We start from the raw sequence: 27568 nt of genomic DNA, 5'->3' as shown, positions 1-27568 counted from the left end.
TTCTTGTGTCCAAATACAATCAATTCTTCAAGGCCTGGCTCAAATGCTGCCTAGAAGCCTTTCCTGACACAGACCTCCCAGCTTATCTTGTCTCCCTCCTCTGTGCTTTTATCACATTCTGTGTTTCTCTTGTGGGTTTACACAGATCATCTTTTGTATTCTATTTCATGTATCACATCACCGGAGCTCACCTGGAAGCTTCTAGCAAACCAAACCCCAGTCTCTGTAGCCCTCAGTGCACAACAACATGCCTCCCACCCAGGAGCAGGCTGTGAAAGTCTTTTTATTTTTTAATTATTATACTTTAAGTTCTGGGATACGTGTGCAGAATGTGCAGGTCTGTTACATAGATATACAGGTGCCATGGTGGTTTGCTGCACCCATCAACCCGTCACCTACATTAGATATTTCTTCTAATGCTATCCCTCCCGTACTACCCTATCCCCTGACAGACCCTGGTGTGTGATGTTCCCCTCCCTATGTCGGTGTGTTCTCATTGTTCAACTCCCACTTATGAATGAGAACATGAGGTGTTTGGTTTTCTGTTCCTGTGTTAGTTTGCTGAGAATGATGGTTTCCAGCTTCATTCATGTCCCTGCAAAGGACATGAACTCATCCTTTTTTATGGCTGCATAGTATTTCATAGTGTATATGTGCCCCATTTTCTTTATCCAGTCTATCATTGATGGGCATTTGAGTTGGTTCCCAAGTCTTTGCCATTGTGAATAGTGCCATAATAAACATATGTGCACATGTGTCTTTATAGTAGAGTGATTTATAATCCTTTGGGTATATACCCGGTAGTGGGATTGCTGGGTCAAGTAGTATTTCTGGTTTTAGATCATTGAGGAATGGCCACACTGTCTTCCACAATGGTGGAAGACAATCCCACCAACTGTGTAAATGTGTTCCTATTTCTCCACATCCTCTCCAGCATCTGTTGTTTTCTGACTTTTTAATTTTTGCCATTCTAACTGGCTTGATATGGTAGCTCACTGTGATTTTGATTTGCATTTCTCTAACTACCAGTGATGATGAGTTTTTTTCATATGTTTGTTGGCCAGATAAATGTCTTCTTTTGAGAAGTTTCTGTTCATATCCTTTCCCCACTTTTTGATAGGGGTTTTTTTTTCTTATAAATTTGTTTAAATGTGTTTACAAGTGAGACGACAGTGTAAAGTCTCCCACTATTATTGTGTGGGAGTATAAGTCTCTTTGTAGGTCTCTAAGAACTTGCTTTGTGAATCTGGGTACTCTTGTATTGGGTGCACATATATTTAAGATAGTTAAGTCTTTTTGTTGCATTTTTTCTTTACCATTATGTAATGCTCTTCTGTGTCTTTTTTGATCTTTGTTGGTTTAAAGTCTGTTATATCAGAGAATAGGATTGCAACCCCAGGTTTTTTTTTTTTTTTTTTTTTTTTTTTTTTGCTTTCCATTTGGTTAGTAAATATTCCTCCATCCCTTTATTTTGGGCCTATGTTTGTCTTTGCACATGAGATGGGTCTCCTGAATACAGTTCACCAATGGGTCTTGACTCTATCTAATTTGCCAGTCTGTGTCTTTTAATTGGGGCATTTAGCCCATTTACATTTAAGGTTAATATTGTTATGTGTGAATTTGATCCTGTCATTATGATGCTAGCTGGTTATTTTGCCCATTAGTTGATGCAGTTTCTTCATAGTGCCAGTGGTCTTTACAATTGGATATATTTTTGTAGTAACTGGTACCGGTTTTTCGTTTCCATATTTAGTGCTTCCTTCAGGAGCTTTTGTAAGGCAGGCCTGGTGGTGACAAAAATCTCTCAGCATTTGCTTGTCTGTGAAGGATTTTATTTCTTCTTCACTTATGAAGCTTAGTTTGACTGGACATGAAACTCTGGGATGAAAATTATTGTCATTAAGAATGTTGAATATTGGCCCCCACTCTCTTCTGGATTGTAGGGTTTCTGCAGAGAGATCCACTGTTGGTCTGATGGACTTCCCTTTGTGGGTAACCTGACCGTTTCTCTCTGGCTGCCCTTCACATTTTTTCCTTCATTTCAACCTTGGTGAATCTGACAATTATGTGTCTTGGGGTTGCTCTTCTCAAGGAGTTTCTTTGTGGTGTTCTAAATTTACTGAATTTGAATGTTGGCCTGTTGTGCTGGGTTGGGGAAATTCTCCTGGATAATATCCTGAAGAGTGTTTTCCAACTTGGATCCATTCTCCTCGTCACTTTCAGGTACACCAATCAAGCATAGGTTTGGTCTTTTCACATAGTCCCATATTTCTTGGAGGCTTGCTTTGTTCCTTTTCACACTTTTTTTCTATGATCTTGTCTTCATGACTTATTTCATTAAGCTGATATTCAATCTCTGATATCCTTTATTCTGCTTGATTGATTTGGCTATTGATACTTGTGTATGCTTCATGAAGTTCTTGTGCTGTGTTTTTCAGCACCATCAGGTCATTTATGTTCTTCTCTAAACTGGTTATTCTAGTTAGCAATTCCTCTCACCTTTTTTCAAGGTTTTTAGCTTTCTTGCATTGGGTTAGAACATGCTCCTTTAGCTCAGAGGAGTTTGTTATTACTCACCTTCTGAAACCTACTTCTGTCAGTTTATCAAAGTAATTCTAATTCTCCATCTAGTTTTATTCCCCTGCTGGCAAGGACTTGTGATCCCTTGACAGAGAAGAGGCATCCTGGTTTTTGGAATTTTCAGCCTTTTTGCACTGTTTATTCCTCATCATTGTGGATTTATCTACCTTTGGTCTTTGATACTGGTGACCTTCAGATGGGGTTTCTGTGTAGATGTCCTTTTTGTTGATGTTGATGCTATTTTTTTATGTTTGTTAGTTTTCCTTCTAACAGTCAGGCCCCTCTGCTGCAAGTCTGCTGGAGTTTGCTGGAGGTTCACTCCAGACCTTGTTTGCCTGGGTATCACCAGCGGAGGCTGCAGAACAGCAAAGATTTCTGCCTGTTTCTTCCTCTGGAAGCTTCGTCCCAGAAGGACACCCACCAGATGTGAGCCAGAGCTCTTTTGTATGAGGTATCTGTCAATCCTTGCTGGGAGGTGTCTCCCAGTCAGGAGGAATGAGGGTTGGGGAATCACTTGAGGAGGCAGTCTGTCCCTTAGCAGAGCTTGAGCATTGTGCTGGGAGATTTGCAGCTCTCTTCAGAGCCGGCAGGCAGGAACATTTAAGTCTGCTGAAGCTATGCCCACAGCTGCCCCTTCCCCCAGGTGCTCTGTCCCAGGGAGATGGGAGTTTTATCTGTAAGCCCCTGACTGGGGCTGCTGCCTTTCTTTCCGAGATGCCCTGCCCAGAGAGGAGGAATCTAGAGAGGTAGTCTGGCTACAGTTGCTTTACCAAGCTTTAGTGGGCTCTGTAAAGTTCAAACTTCCCAGAGGCTTTGTTTACACTGTGAGGGGGAAAATCGCCTACTCAAGCCTCAGTAATGATGGACGCCCCTGCCCCACCAAGCTCAAGTGTCCCAGTTCGACTTCAGACTGCTGTGCTGGCAGCAAGATTCTCAAGCCAGTGGATCTTAGCTTGCTGGACTCCGTGGGGGTGGGATTCACTGAGATAGAACACTTGGCTCCCTGGCTTCAGCCCCCTTTCCAGGGGAGTGAACGATTCTGTTTTGTTGTGTGAAGCACCACTGGGGTATGAAGAAAACTCCTGCAGCTGGCTCAGTGTCTGTCCAAATGGCCACCCAGTTTTGTGCTTGAAACCCAGGGCCCTGGTGGTATAGGCACCCGAGGGAATCTCCCGGTCTGCACGTTGTGAAGACCATGGGAAAAGCATAATATCCGGGCCAGAATGCATGATTCCTTATGACACAGTTTCTCAAGGCTTCTCTTGGCTAGGGGAGGGAGTTCCTCAACCCCTTGCACTTCCTGGGTGAGGCAATTCCCCACCCTGCTTCAGCTCACGCTCTATGGTCTAACTAGTCCCAGTGAGATGAGCTGGTACCTCAGTTTGAAATGCAGAAATCACCCACCTTCTGCATTGATCTCTCTGGGAGCTGCAGACCAGAGCTGTTCTTATTCAGCCATCTTGCCACATGTGGAAGTCTTTTGAATGAATGAATGAATGAATGAATAAATGAATGAACTGTCTTTTCACTGTGCTTCGTACGCTCATGCCTCACTCAGGTTGTGGAAAATACAGAATCTTGAATACTTTGAAGTCTTGTGAGTCAGACATCATCCCTGCTCCTTCAAAATTACCCAGTGTGTGTGGAGAGGCCCCTGGCTTTGGTGATGGGGGACATTTCCCATGACTCCCACCCCCTCAGTACCACAGGGCTCATCTCTGGGGACCTGACTTTCCAGTTAGAGCAGACCTGGATCAAGAAAGGCCACAAGAAAGAGAAAAGAAAGACTTGGCAGTGGGAGGGCAGGGCGTTCAGGCCTCTCCTGGGAAGGGTCCCAACCTCTGGGCTTAGCATGATGTTTTTAAAAGAAATAGATGTGTGTCTTATTTCCACCTTCAACTGGTAAGCCAAGTTCAGTGCCAGAGGCTGGGGCATCTCTGCTGCCTGGGTGCACTCCGCAGAGACAGAGCAAGAGCGCGCACACACTGCGTGTCTGACTCGCATAGAAGGCTGACAACCACTTCCTTCCTAAGGGGGAAAGTGAACTTGGGAAGGCAGGAACAATCACATGCTCACCCAAAACCTTGGTGGCAGCATGTCTTTCCAGAAATTTAGCAAGCCAGATCTGGAAATTTGATGCCTTTGCTCCTCTATTTCCTGAAAGAAATGGGAGGAATCAGGCTCATGAAAAGCCAGATCTCACCTTCATGCACACAACCAGGACCCCTGCTTTTCTGAAATGCCCCATAGGCTTTCACAGAATAGTTGCAATCTTACCAGTGGGCAGCTTGCTTGTTGTCTGGCCTAAGTCTGAGCCAAGATAAAGACATATAAACTGCCAAGGAGACACTCTATTCCAGAACCTTCTCTTCTTTGCAAAGCAAGCATAATTTTAAGACCAAGATGCATAACTCTTGTAATCAAAAGCTCACATATTTCCCACACTCCTGCCCTCCATCCCCAAGCAATGGGTTCTAAGCAATATAAACTGCCAGAGTGGTGTTTAGTGGGAAAGAAAAATCAGACTGGTAAGATACCAACTTTTTTTTTGCCGTATATCAGTTTGAGAAAGTACTTAAGCAAGTGTGGGACAATATTCAGTTGGCAAATATATGATGAAAGTAGCTCACTTAAGAAAGGAATAATTAAAGTCTTATTTATTGAAAGAACAGTGACAAGATTTTTTTAATTCTCAAGGGAAAGTCTTGCATATTTCCTGCACTGTATGTTTACCTAAGTACAAGTGTTTTAAGAATGATCTCTTGAGCCTTCTTAAATCAAGAATGCATATTTCAGCAGTTTGAAAAAAATAGCATTCTTTGTTCATGGCTGTTCTCAGGGGTTGAGACGTATGGACCCAGGAGTCAGGGGTCTGAGTTTAGGCTTCCACCAGCTGACTAGCTTGGAACCTCTGACTAGGTTTTTAAACCCTCTAAGCCTTGGGTTTCTCACCTGCACAATGAGGATAATAATCATGTCTACCTCACAGTATGGTTGGGAGGACTTAATGAGATGTAGAGCAACTAATCTAAAGCCTGGCCCACAGAGAGGTAATGTGAAGTCTCAAAAAAAGTGAATTTTATAATAGCAAAGACATGGAACCAACCCAAATGCCCATCAGTGATAAAGAAAATGTGGTACATATACACCATGGAATACTATGCAGCCATAAAAAGGAATGAGATTGCGTCCTTTGCAGTGATGTAGATGAAGCTAGAGGCTATCATCCTCAGCAAACTAACACAGGAACAGAAAACCAAACACTACATGTTCTCACTCATAAGTGGGAGTTGAACAATGAGAACACATGGACATAGGCAGGGAACAACACATACCAGGGCCTGGTTGGGGGGGGGGGCGGGGTGGTGCGGAGAGGGGCAAGGGAAGGGAGAACACCAGGACAAAGAGCTAATGCATGCAGGGCTTAAAACTAGATGATGGGTTGACAGGTGCAGCTAACCACCGTGGCACATGTATACCTATGTAACAAACCTGCACATGTATCCCAGAACTTAAACTAAACTAAAATTTTTTAGAAAGTGAATTTTAGCTATTAGATTTTAGAGTTGAAGCATGCCATGGTACTTGTGATTAGGCATCTACCTGTATATTTATTCACCTGAACACCTCAATATGTAAAATAAAAATTGCTCAATTGTTGAAGGCTGCTGCATCACTCTATGCTACTTGCTCTGTTAAAGTATATTCAGGGAGCCATCCCAGAGAGGCACCTCCTTTTAGCTCTGTGAGGCCTTAAAGCTGGGTCATCATGAAGTTCCTGTACACATATTTTTTGTTTTAATAACTCCAAGTAGCCAAATGAAAACAATTATTTGTAAAATGTATTAAGAAGCAAATATTATCAATTTGGGACTTTGCACAACTATTATTAATGTGACCTCAGGTCCCATGACAAATTAGAATGGCAGTCCTGGGTGAGAAGTTAATTTTGCCCTGGATCTGGCAGAATCAACATGCATCCCAGTCGTGGGATAGGCCAGTTCTCTCACTCCATCACATCCAACACCTGGCAAGGACAGCTTTGGGTATCCTAAAGAATTTGGGAAAGATGCTGTTGGTGTGGGGGCAGGGAGACTAGAAACGAGATCTTTCCACGGGCAGAGCTCTTCAGAGCTTGATAAGAAAGTTTGATCTGCAGGCTTGGCCAACCAAATAATTATAAACTCTCCAGTTGAAACAGGGAAACGTGGCTGGGCGTGGTGGCTCACACCTGTAATTCCAGCACTCTGGGAGGCCGAGGTGGGCAGATCACTTGAGGTCAGGAGTTTGAGACCAGCCTAGCAAATATAATGAAACCCCATCTCTACTAAAAATACAAAAATTAGCTGGGTGTGGTGGTGTGCACCTGTTGTCCCAGCTACTCAGGAGGCTAAGGCAGGAGAATTGCTTGAACCCAGAAGGTGGAGGTTGCAGTGGACTGAGATCATGCCAAGACACTCCAGCTAACAGAGTAAGACTCTATCTCAAAAGAAAGAAAGAAAGAAAGAAAGAAAGAAAAGGAAAGAAAGAAAGAAAGAAAGAAAGAAAGAAAGAAAGAAAGAAAGAAAGAAAGAAAGAAAGAAAGAAAGGAAGGAAGGAAGGAAGGAAGGAAGGAAGGAAGGAAGGAAGGAAGGAAGGAAGGAAAAGGAAGGAAGAAAGAAAGAAAGAAAGAAAGAAAGAAAGAAAGAAAGAAAGAAAGAAAGAAAGAAAGAAAGAAAGAAAGAAAGAAAGAAAGAAAGAAAGAAAGAAAGGAAAGAAAGAAAGAAAGAAAGAAAGAAAGAAAGAAAGAAAGAAAGAAAGAAAGAAAGAAAGAAAGAAAGAAAGAGAGAGAGAGAAAGAAAGAAAGAAAAAAAAAAACAAAAACAAAAACAGGGAAATGTTTGCAAAGCTTCCATCTCCAGGTTGACTTCTGTCAATAATCCTATTGTCTTAAGGCTGGAGTGGACTTCCTTGAAGCTCTTTGCCCAGAAAACCTGGCCAAAACTCTCCTAAGATTAAGAGTTTTCTCAAGTCTCTTTTCCTGATTCCAATCAATTGGAAATGTTATGAAAATAATTCTGTGGTCAAGTCTCACTTACTCTTGCTCTCAAACACAATCCACCAAAAGAACAAAACACAAAGTAAAAGCGGATGCAAGACACAAGAGGAAGAGGGGCCCTCTACAGAGGCTGCTAAGAAAATGTAGGTTTGGCTCAAAGATTTTTGTTTGTTTGAATCAGTTCACTGTTTTTAACCTGTGGAAATTTGTTCACACGTTCTAACAGTAGCTTTTGCTTTTTAAAAATTGGTTTATTTAGTGTTATGTTCCTCCTGTAAACCTTTTCATTGTATGTTTGTCTCCTAATCTAATGGCAATCCTCTCAGTGATATGAGTAAACTGGTGTTTGTATTTAATAATCCTTCAACATTCACAGCATCAGAAAATATCAGAACAAGAAAGTCCCAGCCTTCAAGACTGTTCTGTTTGATTTGTGTTCCCTAATTTGATGTGTGAACAAAACTGAGGCTGTGAAGATTATACAATAATATGTTGAGCTCAAAAACATGGTAGTAGAATTAGAATATAGCTGTCTGGTATTTATATAAAAGTCAATGATTTTTAGAAGTTTAAAAAAGATACATATTAAACTGAGAAAATACTAAATATTTAAATTCTGTAGGCTAGTTTTCATATTCTGGAAAGGTGGATTTTCATATGGCACTGGTGCTGTTGTTTCATCAGGTCGGCTGTCTATGTCATAAGAGGGTGTTCTTATTAGAAAATGTAGCCTTTGGCAAGCTTTAAAAGGTACATGTGTTACTTCATGTTCTGATGAGATTTTGAAAATCTTTGGCAACTGTGCATTCCAAGTGGAGAAAAAGGGCTACCGTAATGTTGAGAGACAGAAATTAAAATCTAATCAGATATGATGGCTTTCATCCTCCACCCTAGAATTTCTTTTCATGGAATGTCTGGTGGACAGTAATATATATAGGCTCCTCGACTTAGGATGGGATCACATCCAGATACACCCATTGTTAAATTGAAAATATCATAAGTTGAAAATGCATTTAATATACCTAATCTACCAGACATCATAGCTTAGCCCAGCCTACTTTAAATTGCTCAGAGTGCTTACACTAGCCTGCAGTCGGGCAAAATCATCCAATGCAAAGCCTATTTTGTAATAAAGGGTTAAATAGCTCACGTAATTTATTGGATATAGTATCAGTTGTTTACCCTCGTGATCGTATCACTGACTGGGAGTTGTGACTCATTGCCACTTCTCAGCATATGTGGCTATCCTGGAAAAAGATCAAAATTAAAAAACAAAGTACATTTCTACTAAGTGCATATCACTTTCACACCATCATTAAGTTGAAAATCGCCAAGTTGAACTATCCTAAGTTGGGGACCGTCTGTAGATCAGGCAGTCGTTGACATCTTACGGAGGCAGATTGCCAAAAGAGATTGAAGTCTAGAAGTCCTGGAAGAAGCCCCAACAAGTACACAGAACTCAGCATCATGCCCTCACATCAAGGCAAGGAGGGAGAGTTGTCCATATTTTTACTTTCCTCAAAAGGGACAGTGAAGCTCATTCTGAGGTTTTTAAAAAATGTACTTTTTAATGCTTTTCCTCTATCTGTTTTACTCTCCCTTGGCACCTTCTCTGCATTGTGATGGCTGTGGCACTGCTCCTTCTCCTTACATGGGGTCTTAGAATGCACAAAGCTGCCCAATATCACTTTCTCTGTATTTGAGGAAAATTTCTAGTAGCCAAAGAATATCCTCCAATACTTTTTTCAAAATGCCAACTAAATGTGATAGAACTACTTTTTGCAACAGTAAAGTCCCAAAGTCTCTTTCTTCCTGATGGGTCAATTTAGTACCTTCCTTTTTCCAAACCAAAGAACCATAAAAACCAGCAAAACTCTGCATTATTATTATCCTGTGTGTTTAGTTTTGCTTTTTAGTACTTACCATTATTAAACACTTGGCCCATTTTTGGCTAATTGTTGTGTAATTCCAAATACAAACCAGCCACCATGAATTATTGCAGTCAGAGTCATCAGAAAGCAAGGAGCTATGACTGATGCTCTGTTCTTGCCATGTGTTTTTGATTTGTATTTCATTTCTTACCTGTGCTCACAAGTCATATGAATATCAATACATCTGAAATATATATGCTGAGTATGTCACCAGATTTTATTTCTCCCATCGTTGAGTCTGGACAGGCTTCTTTCAAAAATGTTGAGTCATTTTTATGTCTTTATCACACTCTTCTAAAGTCCTTAAAACTCCTAATTATTTCAGAGGATTATTGTCATATAAGGGATACAAAATCAATTACATGAAGAAGTTGTAATCACTATAATAAACTGAGGCTTATCTAGACAGATCCTGTATCATATTTTTGACATATTGAGGCTAAAAACTTTGTGGAGAAAAAATGGATACTTATAGAATATACTCAGGTGTATTTATTTTAGAAGGTCTGTGTAGGCATTTCACAAAAAAATCTGTAATCTACGTAAATTTCCAAATTATGTTATGTAATATTAAAAACTTGTTTTAGAAGAAGTTGAAATGTGAGGTTTATAAACAACTGGAATAATAAACTGAAATTACAATTTAATTTTTGTACCCAATGCATTTATTTTGCTTGGTATGACTTGACTATAGTTCAAAATTCTTCTAGGTTTAGTGTCCCTTTTTTGAAAACAGGTTTTCAATGTGTTTCTGTAACACATTGAAATAAATAAAGTCATGTAATCTCTTTTCCAAAATAAAGGATTGGTTTGAGAATTATGATCATATATACCATATACTAAATGCAACCTTTTATGATGATGATATGAAAGATTCACAGACTCACAAATCACATGTAACTCATCTAAAATACTAATAGAACATAACTTTGTCTTTATAAAACATATACATATGCATAAATACATAGACAAAAGTCTAGAAAAATATGCATATCAGAGTGGAAATGCAAGTGATGATAATGATTTCTGTTGTTTTCTTCTAATTTCTATAGAGTCACTATGTTATTTAAATTTTTAAAAAATTAAGTTATGTGCAATACTCTTTTAAAAATTATTTTTTATCAGCTTTTTAATCTGATGACATAGAATGATAACGTTGTAGTAAATCATAGTTTGTGAACCAAAAAAACAGGGACACATAGACTGAGAAGTGCCAAGTTCATTTTAGAGACTGAAGATACAATGGCATTGGGATTTCTCCAGAAAATTCAAGATACGTGGTCACAATTGAGGTGTTCAGCGTCTAGAGCGAACTGAACCAGATATCTGTGAAGGTTCTGATAGAGAACAGCTGGACGCTCAGAAAGGTAAACATAACTCAAATATTGGTGAACATACCAGTGCAGCCAAGAAGGTGATAGGATTTGAAAAAAGTGCCAGGACACAATGAGAAAGGCCTTGGAATAAATTTAAAAAGCCCAAACTTTATTCTGTAAAAGTGGGGAGCTACTGAAGGTTTTAATCAAAGCAGGGATAATCTCATTTCCAAGGCAAAAAAACAAAAAAGACATTCCTTCCTAATACCACATGTAGGAGCTGTTCTTATTCTATGGTGGATTATTACTTTAGTAGTATCTTATAAAGACAGTACCTGAAGGTCTTTTATCTGTACATTGATGTAACACCTTTTAAAAGCATATCAGCAGACACATTTTTGGAAGCATGCATTCTGAAACTTGAACTTCAAATAGGAGTTATGACTGATACCATGGAGTAACGTACAGCAGAAGCTGATTCCTCTCCAGTATTCAAGGCTGACCGTGGTCTCTGGAAATGAGAATACTGGGAAAAGTGTGAGTTGGGACACTGTGCACAACTCTAATTAACACTGTTCTAAAGGGAAGGTATATGAGTATATTGTTTAAACACTAATAGTTAAAAGTTATACTACAATATCTTCAAGGTTTAACACATAAATTGAGACACACACTTAATTAGGCCTAAGAAAGAAGTGGTTTAATGGAAACTCATTGATTTTATTTTCATAAATTTATTATGAAGAGGAATAATAGGGGCCTTTTATTAGCAAAGAGATTATTATGATGTCTATTTTCAGCCATCATTTTTCTACCAATGGAAAGTGGAACCGAAAAGCTACTTAGGGTGATGTGTTGGGGTTGGGATCAAAGACAGTACTAGAACTATCCTACCTCTGAGACTCCAGCATTACATGTGGTGACAATAACACTTCATTTAGTTATATTTCCAGTGAGTATAGTGGAATGGAGAAAAATATTTAAGAATGGAGAAAAATTTTAAGTTAAAAATTCTAAAGGACATATGTATAATGGTAGGAATTATTTAGTCTTCTTAATAAAATAAATCATTTATTTTAGAATTATTTTGTAGTCTGAAAGTACATTTCCTATAATTTTTAAATGTGGAAGCAGGCAATATTGTAGGTATTGTATTATATTACAAGAGCCAAAGCATGCTGATTCCCAATTTCATCCAGTATGACTAGAAAAGAAATAAAACTGCAGATCCATTTATTCACTTATTAACTGAGTACATTTCCTGAATCCATGTGCATGTTGGGTGATAGGAAGCTGAGACCCTGCTGGCTAAAGATGTAAGAGAACAGAGCCTAAAACTGGCACACCAGCTAGAAATTAGGAGGGCAAGTTTCCCCAGAAATGGGAGAACAACAGACAGGATGAACCCCAAAATCTGAATATAAACTCTTTCCAAATACTTGGTTGGCCACCAGCTTATGCAAACATAAGGGAGACTCCAGGAAGCCAGCCTGAAACAAAGCAACTGCAGAAGCTGAAAAATTTAGGGTTTTATCAGTTGCTACATATCACAGGAGAGCAGAGCTTGTAGTTTGAGTCCAGGTCAGCTAACTTCTTACCAGAACAATAAGCCGATGATCACCAGGAGAGTGCAATAGGACTCAGAAAGGCTGCAGTGACTATTATCTGCTAGATTTAGGCCCTGTCCTTTGATATATCAAGCCAGTAAGACATGCAAGGAAACCGGGAATGTGATAATGCCAGGGGCTGGGAGAGGATGGAAAATGTCCGTCAACCAAAACTGACTCTAAAGAGGCCTCCATGTTGAATTTAGTAGTCAAAGGCTTCAAAGCGCCTGTTGTAGATATGTTCAACCAAAGGACACTAAAAGAATTAGAGGAAAAGTTGTCTTAATGAATGAGTAGATAAGGAATCTCAAAAGAGAAATTACATTATTAAAAAATGGAAATTCCAGAGCTGAACAAGTACAATAATTGAAATAACAAACTTGCTAAACAGTCTCAATAGCAGATTGGAGATGGCAGAAGCAAGAATAAATGAAATTTACAATGGATTTTAAAAGTGGCCCAATCTTAAGAATGGAAAGAAAAAAAAAAAACACAAAAAACCACTATCAAGGAGTCCAGCACACAAAATCCAAGCTCTGCCTGTGCATTAGGCTTCAGGTTATGAGGGAATGGCAGTGAATTAGGGCTGCACTATGCCAGGAACACTCATGTACACAACTGGATTTGTCAGCAGTAAAAGTGAACTTGCCTTAGGCCATACAGAATTAACTGTACCTAGAGAGAGGTTCTTGGTTAGCCTCAGTGTTTTCACATTTTAAATTATTTTCTAAGTTTCAAGTGAAACCAAATATCATTTGAAAGACTTTTAAAGGCAGTCTGCCCACTCCACTCAACTTACCCCGATTCCCACTAATAACTACTTCAAATGTAGTTGTCAGAAAGAGCACTCCACTCCATTGACCCCAAATCAGCCTCCGATAGATATTGCATCTGACCCTGGGGGACCCTTCCCCCCTTTCCTCTTGCTACACTCACTACACTTTATTTCCCTCAATGAAAACTCCTTCCCCACCCTCCTAATGTATGACTTTGCCTTCTATATATAGAATTTCTTTTTTTCCAAAGTGAATATAGTCTTATATTTTTGTAAAACTACACAAAAATAAAACACACTCAATACAAAAAGAAATGGATAAAACGCAAATATGAAAACAAACTCACCAATCATCCAATCACTCAGAACTTTAGATCAGTTTAATAGGTGTCCTCTTCTGACATTTCAGTATCCAGTCTGCCCTCCTTATCCACAGGGTCTGCATCCACAGATTTATCCAACCATGGATAGAACATATGTTTTAAAAAACAATAAAAATGGCCAGGCACAGTGGCTCATGCCTGTAATCCCAGCACTTTAGGAGGCCGAGACAGGCAGATCACGAGGTCAGGAGATCGAGACCATCCTGGCTAACATGGTGAAACCCTGTCTCTACTAAAATACAAAAAAAATTAGCCGGGCATGGTGGTGGGTGCCTGTAGTCCCAGCTACTCGGGAGGCTGAGGCAGGAGAATGGCGTGAACCTGGGAGGTGGAGCTTGCAGTGAGCCGAGATCACGCCACTGCACTCCAGCCTGGGCGATAGAGTGAGACTCTGTCTCAAAAAACAACAACAACAACAACAACAACAATAAAAATAATATAATAAAAATAATATAAATAAAAACCAATACAACAACTATAAACATAGCTATATTTTTAATATTAGGTATTAATATAATATAATATTAAATTAATATAATTTAGTTGTATTAGGTATTATAAGTAATCTAGAGATAATTTAAAGTGTATGGAAGGATATTCATAGGTTATATGCAAATACTACATCAGTTTTGGTGGAGGGGATGAAGTCTCGCTCTGTGGCCCAGGCTGGAGTGCAGTGGTGCCATCTGAGCTCACTACATCCTCTGCCTCATGGGTTCAAGCAATTCTCCTGCCTCAGTCTCCTGAGTAGCTGGGATTACAGGCACACACCACCAGGACTAGCTAATTCTTGTATTTTCAGTAGAGACGGGGTTTTCCCATGTTGGTTAGGCTGGTCTCAAACTCCTGACCTCAGGTGATCTGCCCACCTTGGCCTCCCAAAGTGCTGGGATTACAGGTGTGAGCCATCATGCCTGGCCCAAATACTACATCATTTTATATCAGAAACTTAAACATCTGTGGATTTTGGTATCCAAGGAGGGTCCTAGAATGAATCCCCAGATTATGGTCATCTCCTGAGGATGATTGTATATATGTAAATTCAGGGTGTTTTACACCAGTGGAATCATATTCCCAGTTTTATAATCTGATTTTAATTTTTACTCAGAACGTGGACATCTGTCCATATGTCCATGACATATGATGCCAAAGACTCAGGTGTTTCTAAGCCAGGAGTGCCAGTGGGCTGAACAGAAGAGAATCGTGCAAGCTTTAAGAGGAGCATCCAGATCCCCAGATCTCTGGTTCCCCTAAGCTGCCCCAGGGGTCTGGGAGGCTGGGTGGGAAGGGGATCTCAGTGTTCCCTCCACGACCTGCTGCTCGACTCCTACCTTCCTTCCACCCTCAGAATTTCTCTGCGGACCTCATTGTGTCTCTGCTCTCCTCTTTCCCACCCAGGGGAAGCCATCTCCACACGGTGGACTTTATCTGTGTGCCTCATCATGTCTTTCTCCCCTCTTTCCCGTGCAGGGAAAGCAGGCTCCACACAGTGGGCTTTCTCTGGGCTCCTCTTCTTGTCTCACAAGCTCCTCCTCTGTGGCTTGTGCTCTCAGGTTCCTGGTGCATTTATCAAACCAGCACTCCGGATCCTGCTCATTCTCCTCCAGCCACCGGTGTGCAGTTCCCTGCCTCCCAGTGTTCTTAAGTTCAGCAGTTATAATTTTCATCTCCAATGATTCCTTGGTGCAGGATGCTCCTTTTTCATGATTAATTCTCTCATTTTATCAATGCAACAGACTCTTGTGTCTCACTGAAAGTGTGAATTCAGGCTTTTAGTTACTTCTTGTTTCTTGCATACTGTTGTGCATGGAATCGTTTTCTCCAGTTCTGCTGTTCTGAAGAATCGTGCTGAGCCTGCTGCCCTATCTGGCCGGCGTCTTCTCCTCGTACTTGTAGATGGACAGAGTTTGTTCGGTGTAGTAGGTGCACTGCTTTCTGTCATGGGAGACACAGTGCCTTGTTCAATTCTTTCGCTTCCCAGTTACTGTATTTTTTTCTGGTTGGCGGGACTCAGCGGGAGATACCATGGGTTCAGGAGCTCTGGCCACTCTTCCTTGTGAGAGTTTGATGGGGCTGAACAAGACAGGGAAGGAGGTAAGCCCTCCCTTCAGGTGCTCAGCAACTGACCTCTGTACTGCCTGCCCCGTGGCCTCCAGTCCCTCAACACACACCTGCACCCAGGGCAAGCTTCCTCGACCCTACTGTGGGCCGCTGGACCCATGGGCTCCTGCACAGCTGGATCCCAGAATCCTCCCTGCAGCCTTCCTCTGCCTTCCAGCTAGTGCAGAAGCTGTTAGTGAAGGGGAACAGAAAAAGGGAGCCATAAATCCTTGTTCACCTCCCTCACAGGCTCCCTTGCCTGGGACAGATGACGTGGCTCCTGCCTGCTCTGCTCTCTGTCAAAACTTCCCCAACTATTGGGTCTCTGGGCCTGACCTTTCTCTAGTTTCTATCTGTGGCTTGGAATTTGTGTTAATGTATCTTTCAGTTGGAATGGGGAGAGACAGGAATCCATAAATCTGTGACTCAGTGACCTTTAGGAATTGGAAGCCAAGGTCTATTTCTTACGGCTTATTTTGTTAATGTGCATAGCAGTGTCTCTCAATGCTTTGAACCCAGGCCCCTGGAGATGAATGTGGACTGTCAGTGGTGTGGCTTTTTTCCATCTGCACCTTCTGCAGAGCAGGACATGGCCTGTGCACCTGTGCACCTGAAGGAGCCTCTGGGAGTCTTGCTGCCTTTGGGGCTTTTGCTTTTGCCTCTAGCTCCTTACACTTCTGCCCATACGTCTCACTCTCTGTTTTCCAGCCTATCTTTTCTGTTTTCTGAAGCCTTCCCTTTCCCCTCCAGAGTTAGGTGAGGGAAGAGGAAATAGAAGGGAATATTTGAAGAAGAAAAGTTGTGGCACTGCAGGGTATTTGTGGCTTTATCCCCAACTGCATTCTTCAAGTGCAGTTCTTGGTGTTTAGAGTGTCTCTTTGAGTGAGATAATCCTTAAGTCTTTTGTCCTTATTCTGAGAAAATCTTATAAAGTTTGCCTGTATCTTTTCATAGCCCGGATTTCCAAGAAAACACATGGAGAAGCAAAGCATCTGCTAGGTTGCTGTGGGAAGGGGAAGTATAGGCCCAGGCGGGCAGAGTGAAGGAAGGGGAGTGGGGCAGAGTGAGCAGGAACGTGGACAGATGGGGTCCCCACAGAGCCTTCCAGATCCCATGCACAGAGCAGCTGCTGCCACCCAGTAGCACAGAGGTCTTCCAAGGGCTGGCAGAGCCAGGACACCTGCCCTCCAAGAAGGGCACAGGTCGGCAGGCATGCACAGCACTTACCCAAGCCATCGTGTCATTGTTGTTGCTTTGGAGCCTCTCATGGGACTGGAGTCTGTGGAGAGGATGGAGAGAGTAACGCATCTGGAAAGGACCTCCTGGCTCCTTCCTGTTTCTCATCTTAATGGTCACACTGCACACTTCCCAGGCTGCCTGGCCACCCCACGGTCATGCAGCCACCAGGACAGCCAGATCCCTGCTCCAAGCACTGCAGGAGGGGTCCTCCTCCAGCAGGGATGGATACAACCTGGCACTGGAGCTGCTGTGCCTCCTGCACGTGGCATCAAGACAGCTATGCCCAGGCCCAGTTCTTACCTCTGGGGAAGACAGACAGCTGACAGGTCAGGACACAGACTTTGGTGGCAACTGCCTGGGCACCCACACAGTAAGTTGCCGAGGCCAGGGGCGTATGGAGCCAGGAAAACCTGGGGAGATGCATAAACAGGCCCAGCCCAACTTTGCTTTCTGTAGGTTTCAGGTTGGCAGAGGAAAGCAAATGAGTGAAGAAAGAGTGGTAGGGGAGGAGCATCGGACAGATGGGAGGAGGCAGAAGACAAACTCTTCTCACTGCCTGTAAGTGAGCAGGAGTCTGACCCCAGCTTTTCTCCCAAAGCCTGCTTCTGGCTTTACAGTTATCACCGCCACACTCATGAGCAGTATTTCCAATGCCCCACAGCAAGAGGGGCTCCCAAGGAAATACGTGTAGACACAATATCAGCTTAGGCAAAAAGATTTCTTTGCTACAGGACTTGTCAGAACCTTAAAATGCCAATGTATTGGAATGTCTGCATGCAGAACGGCTGTTCTGGACATTTTACTAATGTATGATGGACTCTACTCATGTTTTTGGAGGCCTCATGGGAGTAGTGTTTATAGGCATCACCTTAGGAAATGCTGCCTTAGATTTCTCTGACTCTTTGCCAGCCTCATCAGACTTTGGATCATGTATCTTCAGAAATGCTGTCAGTATTTTCCAAGGTAAAAACTAGTCAAGAAAACCAAACAAAAATCCAGAAATGTGCTCAGCTAATAGCTTCCCAGAATAGCATGTACATTTCATCCTTGTCCTGAAGATAATGTCTATTACCTGGATTATAATCTGGAAATGAATTCTAATTCCTTTTATTATGGGCATGACCTTGTTTCTATACTCCCAGCCTCCAGCCAGCAGGAAATCGGGGGTATCAGTCCCACAACCACAAGGACTGGGATTCTGTGAATGCCCCGGATAAGCTGGAGGCAGATTCCTCCCCAGAGCCTGCAGATGGAGGTCAGCCTACCCCTGACACCTTGCATGGGAGACACTAACAGGGAGAACAGCCGATCCCCACCAACCTTCTGACCTACACCACTGTGTGATCATGAATTTGCGTTATTCTAAGACACTAAGTTGGTGATAATTTGTTATATAGCAATAGAAAACAGATGCACTAAGTTTTTCTACCATGCCCATGCCTGCAGTCATAGTCTTTGGCTTCCTAGAAGGTGACCAGCACCACATGTCACAGTGTACAATTTGAAAAAAAAAAAAATGCAAACAATATATTATGTTGTGGTTCTCAAACTTGAGTGTGCATCAGAATCCCCTGTAGAAGTATATTCAAACACAGATTTCTGGGATCCACCACCAGAAATTTTGACTCAGTGTGTCCGAGGTGGATCCCAAGAATTTGCATTTATAGTAAGTTACCAGATGATGCTGCTACTACTGGACCAGGGACCATACTTTGAGAACACTGTGTTAAGTCATGAGCTCTCCTTTTGAAAATAATGATTTACTAAGTTGCTGTCCGTTTCTCAATCTCTACTTTAATTGCTTATTTTATGTTAAAAAATATTTCTGTAAAATGCTTATAGAAATGCCTCTTATTGTGAATCTAGTCCCCATTAAGTTGCCTGTCTATATTGTGCTTCTGAATTTAGTCATTTTTCTCTTTGGGACTGTTCTAGACACCACCTTATTCATTATTTTTATTTTCTTAGAAATAAACTTTACAGGAATCAGCTTAAGAAGCTAACAGAAATTATCCACAACAAGAATGAGTATGATGAACATAGAGACGTTACCTGATTGTGGTTTTTTATTAGAGAGCAAAGGAACAGAGAAAGGATTACCCCAAAGTTGCATTGTGCATCAGCTGCTAAGTCACAGCCTGCTTGGGCAGGTATGAGACCTGCATTAGGAAATGTAAGAATCCAGACAACTGGAGCTGCAGGGCACTGGCTGTCAGTTACCCCCAAACCAAGGAGAGAAGTCAAGGGGAAGACTCTCCTCTTGGGCTCCCAAAGAGGTGAATATATTAGATAGTCACTGGCTAAAGCATCCAATTTAGTCATCTTTTCAGAACACTCATGGTCAGATGACATGATGAAATGTCTCATATAGAAGGCTGACCATCTCACTTGATTAAAAAGTTGTGTGACCTGATTTTTCCATAGAATTGGCCCTTAATCATGAGCCATTTGTTTGTCTTGTATTTAATATCAATCTTGTGCCAGTTCCTTGGAACATCCAACTGACTGAGTCAATCAATGAACAAATATTTATGGAGACTCTACCAAGTGCCAAGCAGGAAAACATCAATTCTGTCAGCCAGTCCTTGGAATAACCCAACATGGCCATGTGGAAGGCCATGGCAAAGGATGGCCAAGCACCTTAACTGTCAGGGCTCTGTTCTTGCTCACAATGGGGAGGGTGATTCTCCAAAATTCAGTCCTGCCACTGCCACTGGAGGAAGTAAGTGGTGTCAGGCAACTGTCACTGTGCCCTGATGTGCAGCCATGGCGTGTCCACTTGACTCCATGACACTTCTCTCCTTGTAGCCCATGGGTAGAGCGGGTCAGAGTCTGGTCCCTTGTTGACCATTTGCACTTCCAGTGTTGATGACACTACACCCAGATGGTCAGAGCGAGGCTGCAATTTCAGCTCTTAATTCATGCCCTGGCTTAGCACTGTTCTGTCTCTGTGGAAGGGAAACCCTGGTAGTGCCAGGTTTGTGGCTGCAGTGCTGAGAGCAACAGAACCCATCCAGGTGGCAGGACCTGCTGGTTGGGTTGACAGCCTTGGAGACTGTGTTGAACCTGGTCAGCACCGGCTCCAGCAGGGATGGGGCGGAGTTGGTACAGTGAAGTCTAATGTGGCTGGCCTTCGGTGGGACTCCATGTGGGTCTCATCCTTTTGGATGGAATTGCATTAAATCAATGTGGTGACTCACGAAAAACGGTAGCTACGAGTGCCAAGTATTTGTGCCTTTGATTAATGTAGAGCTAATTAATCACCACTTATAATGTATACTTTTTGAAACAGACTCCTCCAAAATGTGGAGGCATGAATTTAAAATAGAGTAGCCCTATTCAGATGGCTGTGATCCACTTGTTAAGCACTCCTTACCTAGCCTGAGTGGCCTAAAAATTGGAGCCTCAGGCAAAAGCTTATATATTAATTCTTGATCAAGGGCTGCCGTCCCAGTGAAGGACGAGCAGGGAAAGGAAGAGCGGCAGGAAGGAGGGAGAGCAATTCAGAGTGAGGAACCCCAAGCCAGCCACAGCTCCACAGCCAAGGCACTGGCCTCATTCCCCAGGGAGCTCTGCAAAGCCTAGTGGAGCATCTGTGTCTCAGAGCAGCCATGGAGCAGGGTGGGCTCCCTCTTCTCCTCTGTTCCACCTTTTACTGGTCAGAGTCTGTCCTGAGAGACAGCAGCTCCCATCATGGCTAGGCTGTCGGGTCCTCTCTGCTTGGGAAGCCAGTATCTTGCAGGTTCAGGCTGACACCTGAGAGGTGGGAAAAGGACGTGCACTCTCTCCAGGGGGCTGCAACTGAGGAATGAGATGAGTGAGCCACCAGGAAGATGCAGCTGCTTGGACCAGGATCCAGCACAAAGCTCATCTTTGAATTACAAGGAGGGAGGACGCAGAAGACAAAGTTATCTTCTTTGTTGTTTTAGTAACGCTTTGTTTTATGCGCAACGGATAGGAGTATTAGTTTCCTAAGGCTGATGAAACAACATACTAGAAACTGAGTGGTTTCAGAAAATAGAAATTCATCCACTCCTGGTTCTGGAGGCCAGAAGTCCAAAGTAAAGACGTGCACAGGACCATGCTGTCTCTTGGGCTCTAGGAGAGGGTCTGCTCCATGCCTCTCTCCTGGCTCCAGCACCGCTGCCAGTCCTTGGCACTCTTTGGCTGGTAGATGCCTCACCCCAATCTCTGTGTCTGGCTTCATATGACCTTGTTCTTGTATGTGGCTGTGTCTCTGTTTTCTCTTCTTCAAAGCATACCTGTCATTGGACTAGGGCCTGCTCTGATGCAGCAATATTTCATCTTAACTCATTACATCTGCAAAGACCCTATTTCCAAAAGTCAAAGTCTGAGGTTTCAGGCAGACTTAAAATGTAGGGTGTTGGGGTGGGGACACTCATCCAACAAAATATGCTGAAATTAACTATCTTCCAGCAGGTAAATAGTTGATAACCTCTATATCAACTGCATATTAGACTAGATCCTACTTAATTGGACTGGAGTTGGGCTCAGGCATTTTTTCATTTACCTCAAGTAATTCTATATATATATTATTTATTATCATCAGTATTACATCATTGATTATAACGCAATTGGTAACATTTGTTGGACAGTTACTATGTCTCAGGCACCGGGCTGAGTACTTTATATATATTATACCAATGACTCTTCATTCCAGCTCTTCGTCTTACAGATAGGAACACAAGGGTCAACAATGTTGGAAAATCGCCAGAGGACACAGAGCTGGGAGCAGTCAAGTCAAGACATCCAGGCTGTCTGGCTCCAGAACTGGGATTCATCTTTGCCAGGAGGACCCCGCACATATTTAGAACCTTTCATCTTCTTCTCATCTTTAGACAGTCTCAGTTATTTAGAGAAATCGTAAACATTTTAAGATGCGTAACTGCAAGCCTTCACTACAAAGAAATAAAACAGCCTGGACAGAGAGGGGCTGACGTATCACAAGATACATATCTTGTACAACCTGAGGATGAGTCACCAAGGGCAGAAGTTAATAAATGGCAGGAATTATTATTCAAACAGATTTAATACTTTCATGTCTCCCAATTTCACAAGTTTAGACAAAAAGCAATGCGTTTAGAAGACATCGCTCCATCCTATTTCGAAGCTTAGCTGCCTAACCTACAGTAAAGCCTGGTAGTTACGGACCTTAGAGAACAGCTTCTATGACAAGTGAGGATCTAAGAGCTTGTATCTCATAATGACGCCTCTCTGCATTAAACTAAATCTCCCTATCCTGGGCAATCATTGCAGATCCCCTGGTTTCCTGTCTTGGCCCTGGACCCACACTCCCTTCCCCATCAAAGGTAGAATGGGGAGAAGCGGCTGCCCAGCTTAAAACGCTGTACTTCCCAGCCACGTGCCAGGCACAACCTTGTTGGCACCCACGTTTCTGTCTCTGTGCCTAGGTCTGCTCCTCATCCTGTCTTCAGTGCCCTTCTTTTCCCTTTGATTTCTGTCTAAATCCAGCTCATTGTAGGACCTGCTCTGGTCCCACCTTCTTCAAGTCTCCAGCTGCTCTTGCCACCACGGGCCATTTCTTTGTCTGAGGTTCTCTTACATTTAGTGGATTCCATTATGTTTAGATCTCAGCCGCTCTACATTTGCTTCACATAAATTGACCTTGGCTCCCAAACTATATAACAAGTTCCTCCCACGGGCAGAAACAAGGTGTGCACATCACTGGTGTTCCTCCCAGCCTTGTCGGCATAATGCCAGGCAAACCAAATTGGGGTGATCTCCAACATACCTGATGATTACTTTTTATACCTGCAGTATAAGAAGGGTTAACTTTTTGATATTAAATGAAGGTGCCCAAATAATGCCATCAGATCATGTTAAAATTTTTTCATGGTGACCCGAATTAATAATGACATCCTTTTTCCTCATGGAAACCCAAACTAAATTATTATTTATGATTACTATAATTCTTAGCCATTATTAGGCTCTGTTATGGTACTGTGTGGTTGGTTAAAAATGGAAGTTGCCCATGGAGGTCTACAGTCATTGTTTTGGCCGATGCAAAACGTAACCAGGAGCACACCACACCTGATAGTGTTAGTGATTATTGTTATTATTATTATTATTATTTTAACACGAATGAAGATGTTAATGACTCCTGATTTCAAGCTAAGAGCTGATTAGGAAAGGTTCCATTGACAACTCATCCCTAGAAAATTAAAACAGAAGCACATAGATATTGTAATTTGACTTCAGAGACTTCCCTTTCTCCTAGAACAATGCACATCGCAAATGAGTGCTATTTCTCATGGCTCATAACTAAAGTAAAATACTGTGATATTGTCTAACCTTAGAATCTCTTAAGTGAGAATTTGTCAAAGAGGGCTAACCTAGACCCCACTGGAAAAATCCAACTGATGGTCACCTGGATCCATTCCCTATGTTCCAAGGAGCAAATGAAGCCCCTCTCCTGAGTTTCTAAGTCTTTCGAATACTTGCATTATTTTCTCCCTTACTTCTTACTTTTGACCTTTGTAAATGGGAGATGTTTTGTTGCTCTTGTTTTAAGGATAACTTAGAAATTACAACTTTAGCATATATCTAACAATTACTTGCCCCAGTATTTCATCATTACAACTCAAATTAACATAATGTCTATTTGGATTTTAACAACGAAAAAAGCTAAGAAAAACCCTCACTTGGAAACCCTTCAAAAGTTTCTCATTTGGCTACAGTTACTCAGGCTTTCTGCAAAACGAAGCAATGTAATCCTTACATTATGAGAACAGTTGTTTGAGTCTTTTATCAGACTGACTTTCTGCTCATGCCAGAAGGCATTATTTTCTTTGTGTAAAAGTGACTTTGAAGATTAATAAGTAACAGAATGGGTACACATAGATTTATGAACATTTAAAATTGCTTCATGTTTTTGCATGTGTATACTTTGAAAAACAATAGGAGATGCCTCAGTTGTTCCACATAGATTGCCTTAGGAGAAGGACATAAATGTGCACCTTTGATTCAGACTTAAGTAAATTGGTGATTCACAATGATCTCCCACTGACAAGAGGTGGGTTTTAGGTCTCCCTAGGAACTACAACAAGCTTTTTGTACTTTATATCAGAAAAAAAGGACTTAGCCTGTGAAGCTCGTGGCTTTGGTGCCCGCTAACCTCTCTTTAAACACGAAAGACACATCACAGGCCCAGAGCTGTTGCATCAGCAGGCAGGCAGCACACAGAGAGCTGATTAGGAAGTGTCAGACCCTAGAGGCAGAGGTCTGTTCCCTGACTCTATGAGCAAGAGTCAACACCAAGCCCTTCAATCCTTGGGCCTGCAATTCCCTGTACAGGAAACACAAGCATGTGTGGATGTGTGTGCATTACTTTAGCAACACATACTTTGTTTGCTGTTTTGTTTTCTACTTTTGAAAGATGGCAAGATCCCAGTCACAAACACAGAAACCAGGCCACTTTGGGAGGCCAAGGCGGGCAGATCACGAGGTCAGGAGATTGAGACCATCCTGGCTAACACAGTGAAACCCTGTCTCCATTAAAAAATACAAAAAAATTAGCTGGGCTTGGTGGCGGGCGCCTGTAGTCCCAGCTACTCAGGAGGCTGAGGCAGGAGAATGGCGTGAACTTGGGAGGCAGAGCTTGCAGTGAGCCGAGATCGCGCCACTGCACTCCAGCCTGGGCAACAGAGCAGGACTCCATCTCAAAAAAACAAAAAACAACAACAAAAAAACCCAAAACAACAGAAACTAGGCTCGGTTTTTTAACCAGAGAGGGATTTAATAAAAGGGTTAGGATTTGAGCTGTTTTGGAAGAGCTGAAGAAGAAGGAGAGGACAGAGGTCAGGAAGGACAGTTCCTGCAGTGTCTTGGTGGTCAGTCCCTGCCCTGCTGGGTGGCCATTACAAAGCTGGCACCTGTGGGACAATATCTCTTTGCCCCCCTGTGGCCAGGCACGTGGGGCCCTGGCTGACTCCCACAGCCACCACTGTCAGTATTGGAGCTGGAGCTGCTGCCACAGCCAGAAGCAGAGTGTTCACTACCTCCCTCCTACCTTCTAATCTCGCGCTAGCTCCCTACTGGTGCAGCCTACACAGAACTCTGCCAGTAAAGGAATCTGAGAAATGTAGTCCCCTGACGTACAGAAGACAACACAGAAGGGCAGGCGGTATCTGGCCCAGATGCCCATCATGAGCTTTAGAAAATGTTGTGTTATCGCTGCACTTTAATCATTGAAGTATTTATTTTAAATTGGTTCTTATGTACATATCGAATATGAGACAAATACTATTTGACTATTTATTTTATGGGACAGTCAAGAAGATAATCAGTATTATATTAAAGAATATTTTGTGGGTTTAAAGAATATTTTGGGGGCATTTTAATTCACATAGTTCAAAAGCAGCTGAATACATGTATTAAAAGGCAAGCTCTTGATAGGCCTTGCTATGTCATCTACAAAAAGCACCCCTGTTTCCCTAAGCTAGCTAACTCAGCTGTTTGAAGTACAGATGGATGAAGTAAATTCTACTGGTTGGGTTTTTATATTTGACACTGGTTGATACTTTTCCAAAGTAAATATTGCATTTCTGCTGGTAGTTTGATTTCGCTGTTTGCTTTCTGAAATTTTATGTACTTTTATTTTAGGTACATTCTTTGTCTGCTTAATTCCAATGAGAAATTATTTCAGATAGATAATCATCAACTTGTTTACTTAAAATAAAATTTTTGTACCTTGAAAAACCAAAATCGGTAATAAAAATCCTTTAAAATGACGATGATTACAACTATTACGCGTATCTGTAAATCTCTTTACTTCTTACATCTCGACCGATCATCTCAGCAACTCTGTGAGAGGCCAACTACTACTGCCTCCAAATTTCTTCCAGCTCTGTTAAGTGACAGGTCATTAGCTGTAAAATCAAGGCAAGAAGTTGGACTTTATAAGTAAATATGATAGTTTCCTTATGAGTATGTATTTATGAGACTCCTCACAATTCATATTCCAACCACATTAATTTTCTCTTCATGCTAGGGTCTAATGCTGTGGTTAGACTGCAGCATGAAACTGGGGTAAGCATACCACTTGGAGATTTGAAAAGATGATCCCAGGAATGGTGGACCTGGATAATTTTAAGGGAGCCAGTTTTCAGATCCTCAACTTACATTTGTCCTCTTTCCCATAACAAATTTGCCTAAGAACATGTCCCTCGTAAGGACGCGGGTTCCTATCCGAAATCGTACTTTTCCCACTTTGCAAAGTTAATCATGCCTCTCTCTCATCTGACTCTGAGGCATTGACTTGAAGTTTTAAAATCTGCAGGGCATCAGACAATGGGACAATTTGACGTATTGTTCCAGTATTAGAAAAGTACCTTTCTTAATGTAAGACTAATTATAAGTAAATATAAATGACTAATGACTTAATCAAACAACTTTTTGTAAGTCTGATGGTTTCCATTTTTCTTCCTTAGAGCAGAACTGTGGGAGAACTTACATGACATGCTGGCTAATAAAAAAATAAAAATAATTTGGTGATAGATCACTGTGAATCTTGGCATATAGCTGAGAAGGAGGTTAAAGAATTGAGTAACATTTCTGTAACAAAACTCCCTCCATTCCCACTGATTTATTTATACGGAAAAGTCTTCTTGGCCCATAAATTTATAAAAATGAAAACCAGAAATAGAATTAATTTTGAGCCCTAACTCATTCTAGTAATAAATAATATATCCACTAATTTCATGACCTAACTAGAAAAACGTAGACTCCCTTAACATTTTTCTGGCCATGGAGACGTACATTTCCAACAAAATTTTACTTCTGCATAATAATTATTTCTTAAAATTTATTACATCTTATATTTTTTATCAATTATACTCTAAAAGCAGTTGTAATTATAATCCAATCAGAAAAAAATCCAATATTTAGAGCCTTATTGCCACAGGAAAAATTTAAAAATTAAATGTCAATTTATATATGTAACTTATTGTACATAGAAGTATGGTGACAAAACCTATAAAACATTTTCTACACAAAATATATTACATTAGAATAAAAGTCTGGAAATGAAAATAAAGAGTTCAAAGAGAAAAAAAATTGATGTCAAATTTCAGACTGTTAAAGAACAGTCTGTTTATCGCAATTGGACACCTGCTATCAGGTGTCCGATTGCTATAATATTCATACTCTATTGCAGCCGTCCCTTCCTTTTTGGCACCAGGGACCAGTTTTGTGGAAGACAATTATTCCATGGATGGAGGGAGTAGGGGTGTTGGGGGAGATGGTTTCAGGATGAAACAATTCTACCTCAGATCGTCAGGCATTAGATTCTCATAAGAAGTGCACAACCCAGATTCCATGAGCAGCTCACAATAGGGTTCACGCTCCTATGAGAATCTAAGGCTGCTGCTGAGCTGACAGGAGGCAGAGCTCAGGCGGTAATGCTCATTGCCCACTGCTGCTCTCCTCCTTCTGTGCGGCCTGGTTCCTAACAGGCCACAAACTGGTACTGCTCTGTGACTCAGTGGTTGGGAACCCCTGTTCTATTCAATACACTTAAAAAGAATGATGTTGGCCAGGCACGGTGGCTCACTCCTATAA

At 41.7% G+C, this 27568-nt stretch overlaps 1 protein-coding gene across 1 annotated transcript in view; it reads left to right on the top strand.

The window, feature by feature from the left end:
* The window catches only part of SLC22A3 (solute carrier family 22 member 3), a 108215-nt gene that overhangs the window by 23177 nt on the left and 57470 nt on the right, over nucleotides 1–27568 (top strand). The gene's annotated exons all lie outside the window — the stretch shown is intronic.

This window comes from Chlorocebus sabaeus, chromosome 13, assembly GCF_047675955.1.
Source record: "Chlorocebus sabaeus isolate Y175 chromosome 13, mChlSab1.0.hap1, whole genome shotgun sequence".
NCBI lineage: Eukaryota > Metazoa > Chordata > Mammalia > Primates > Cercopithecidae > Chlorocebus > Chlorocebus sabaeus.
The sequence above is the reverse complement of the archived record's forward strand: the minus strand, read 5'-3'. Positions and strand labels throughout refer to the sequence as shown.